Source organism: Mesitornis unicolor, unplaced genomic scaffold (genome assembly GCF_000695765.1).
Source record: "Mesitornis unicolor isolate BGI_N332 unplaced genomic scaffold, ASM69576v1 scaffold122, whole genome shotgun sequence".
NCBI lineage: Eukaryota > Metazoa > Chordata > Aves > Mesitornithiformes > Mesitornithidae > Mesitornis > Mesitornis unicolor.
In genome coordinates, this window is record NW_010170990.1 from 1 (window position 1) to 3731 (window position 3731).

Genomic DNA, 3731 nt, shown 5'->3' on the forward strand with positions numbered 1-3731 from the left:
CCTGTTGGTTTTTTTCATTAAACTTGTTGCATTCTTAACTTTCAACTTTGTGCGAAGTATTTTTGGTTTTTTATTATTTTCTCTCTAGTCGCTTTTCTTAATCTTCCCCCTGGGAGGGTAGGGGACAATAGAGAAAAAATCCTGCTCTCTCTCTCTCTCTCTCTCTCTGACCCTTTAACAGAGACATCCCACAAAGCATTGGGCTCTGCACTACTTTGCTTCTTTAGGAAGCCAACGTTGGCTCCACATTTTCTTTGCTGCTGGCCGTAGCCCAGTTCCAAAATAGTAAAAGGCTGGCTTCTGCACCAGCACCAAAGGGGCTAGGATTGAGAGGAGTTATGGAGCCTGTCCTTTCCTTGGAAGAGCTTCTGTAGCCTCAGAAAGCCTGAGGTTCTGGGCTTCTTTGCTTCCCTGGAAGCCAACATTTGCCTCCAGGATTTTATGGTAGCTGCCTGGCGCCTTGCTCTGAAATGGCAAACGTTGGACTCCTACTTCCACAAGAAAGGGACTAGGACTGAAAGTTCTTACTAAAATTAATCTTCCCGTGCAAGTTCTTCTATAGCCCCACAATCCCTTGGGCTCTGTGCTTCAGTGCTTCTCTTTGAAGCCAATTTTGGCTCTGCACTTTCTTTACTTCTGGCCAGAGCTCGGCTCCGAAAAAAAAGAAAGCTGGCTCCTGCACCATCATCAAAGGTACTAGGCTTGAAAGCTGTTGTGGGGCTTGACCTTCCCTGGGAAGCACTTCCATAGCCTCACAGAGCAGTGGGCTCTGTGTTTCTAAGATTCTCTAAAAAGCCAGCGTTGGCTGCTCATTTTATTGTAGCTGGCTGCAACCCAGTTCCGAAATAGTAAAAGGCTGGCCCCTGCACCAACATCAAAGGGACTAGGATTGAACAGAGTTGTGGGGCCTGACCTTCCCTTGGAAGCACTTCTGTAGCCCCAGAATGCCAGTGGTTCTGGGCTTTTTGCTTCCTTTGGAAGCCAACATTTCCCTCCAGGCTTTTATGGTAGCTGACTGCAGCCTGGCTCTGAAATGGGAAACGTTAGACTACAACTTCCACAAGAAAGGGGCTAGGACTGAAAGCTCTTACTGAGTTTCACCTTTCCTTGGAAGTGCTTCTATAGACTCACAAAGCCTTGAGCTCTGTGTTTCTGTGCTCCTCTAGGAAGGCAACGTTGCTGCTCATTTTTTTGCTGCTGGCCAGAGCCCAGCTTTGAAATGGTAAATGCTGGCTCCTGACCAACATCAAAGGGACTAGGATGGAAAGCTGTTGTGGGGCCTTAACTTCTCTGGGAAGTGCTTCTTAAGCCCCACAAAGCCTGATATTCTACATTTCTTTTCTTCACTAGGTAAACACCATTTGCCTCCAGGCTTTGATGGTAGCTGCCCAGAGCCTGGCTCCGAAATGGCAAGCGATAGACATTGACTTACACAAGAAACAGGTTAGGACTGAAAGCTGTTGCTGTGTTTCACCTTCCCTTGGAAGTGCTTCTGTACCCAGCAAATCCTTAATCTCTGCAATTCTGTGCTTTGCTAGTCAGTCAATGTTCACTCCCATGTTTCTTGGCTGCTGGTCGGAGCTATCTGTCAAATGGAAACCATCAAGGTATTGTCCCACACCAAAGACACTAGGACTGAAGGCTGGGGCTGGGCCTAATCTTTTATTGGAAGTGCTTCCATAGACCCACAAAGCCTTGGGCTCTGCACTTCTGTGTTTTTCTAGGAATCCAACCTTTTCTCTATATTTTCATTCCTGTTGGCCGAAGCCCAGCTCTGAAATGGTAAATGGCTGGCTCCAGCAACAACATCAAAGGCAGTAGGATCAAAAGCTCTTGTGGAGCTTTAACTTTACTGGGAAGTGCTTCTGTAGCACCACAAAGCCTGGGGTTCTGAGCTTCTTTACTTCCCTTGTAAGCCATAATTTCCCTCCAGGCTTTTAAGTTAGCTGCCCAGAGCCCCGCTCTAAAATAGGAAACGTTCGACTCTATCTCCCACAAGAAAGGGACTAGGACTGAAAGCTGTTGCTGTGTTTCACCTTCCCTTGGAAGTGCTTCCACAGTCCCACAAAGCCTTGGGGTCTGCCATTGTTTGCTTGTCTAGGAAGCCAACGTTGGTTCTGCAATTCTTGCTGCTGGCCGCAGCCCACCTCCAAAGTAGTAAAAGGCTGGCTTCTGCACCAACATCAAAGGGGCTAGGATTGAAACGTGTTGTGAGGCCTGACCTTTCCTTGAAAGCACTTCTGTAGCTCCAGAAAGCTTAGGGTTGTGGGCTTCTTTGCTTCCCTGGGAAGCCAACATTTCCCTGGTTAGACAGACTCACTTGCAATTTGCCAGGTGAGACAGACTGGATTCATGCCTCTGGAGAACTGAAGTGTACGCAGAAGCTCTTAAAAACAGATGAAGATCAGAGAGTAAAAGCCCAAAGCACAGGAGGTTCCTTAGGTACACTGCAAATCACTTGTGAAGAGATGTGGGCAGCTTAACACTGCTGAAAACTTCTGATGGAATCAGCTTCTTCAATGCATCCTTCACTTCTTGGTTCCTCGTGCTTTAGATGATGGGGTTCACTGCTGGACGTGCCACTGAGTACAGAAGTGCCACCACCAGATTCATGGGTGGGGAGGAGATGGAGAGCGGTTTCAGGTAGGCAAACACGGCAGTGCTGATGAACAGGGAGACCATGGCCAGGTGAGGGAGGCACAAAGAAAAGGCTTTGTGCCGTCCCTGCTCAGAGGACATCCTTAGCATGGCCCTGAAGATCTGCACATAGGACAGCACAATGAACACAAAACACCCTGAAGCTAAAGAGAAAGTAACCACAAGAAGCCCAACTTCTCGGAGGTAGGAGAGCTTGAGGATCTGAGGGATTTCACAGAAGAACTGGTCCAAAGAATTTCCCTTGCAGAGGGGGACTGAAAAAGTATTGACAGTGTGAAGGAGGGAATTCAGAAAAGCACTGGCCCAGGCAGCTGCTGTCATGTGGACACAAGCTCTGCTGCCCAGGAGGGTCCCAGAGTGCAGAGGCTTGCAGATGGCAACATAGTGGTCATAGGCCATGACAATGAGAAGAGTATGCTCTGCTGCTACCAGGAAGAGAGAAAGAAAGACCTGGGGAGCACATCCTGAGTAGGAGATGGCCCTGGTGTCCCAGGGGGAATTGGTCATGGCTTTAGGGACAGTGGTGGAGATGGAGCCAATATCTACAAGGGAGAGGTTGAACAGGAAGAATCTCTCTTATGAGGAGCGGCTGAGGGAGCTGGGTCTCTTTAGTTTGCAGAAGAGGAGACTGAGGGGAGACCTCATTCATGTTTCTAAATATTTAAAGGGTGAGTGTCACGAGGATGAGCCAGGCTCTTCTCGATGACAAACAATGATAAGACAAGGGGTAATGGACACAAGCTGGAACACAGGAGGTTCCACTTAAATTTGAGAAGAAACTTCTTCTCAGTGAGGGTAACAGAGCACTGGAACAGGCTGCCCAGAGAGGTTGTGGAGTTTCCTTCTCAGCAGACATTCAAAACCCGCCTGGACGCCTTCCTGTGTAACCTCATCTAGGTGTTCCTGCTCCGACAGTGGGATTGGACTCGATGAACTTTTGAGGTCCCTTCCAATTCCTAACGTTCTGTGATTCTGTGATTCTGTGAAGAAGAACATGGGAGTGTGGAGGTGGTGGTCACAGGCTATGGCAGTGGCGACGAGGCCATTTCCCCGTAGGGCAGCCAGGGAGATGC

General features: G+C 48.6%; 1 pseudogene; it reads right to left on the reverse strand.

Annotated features, from left to right (window-relative positions):
* Nucleotides 1–2454: 2454 nt before the first annotated feature.
* The window catches only part of LOC104537071, a 1399-nt pseudogene continuing 122 nt past the window's right edge, over nt 2455–3731 (reverse strand).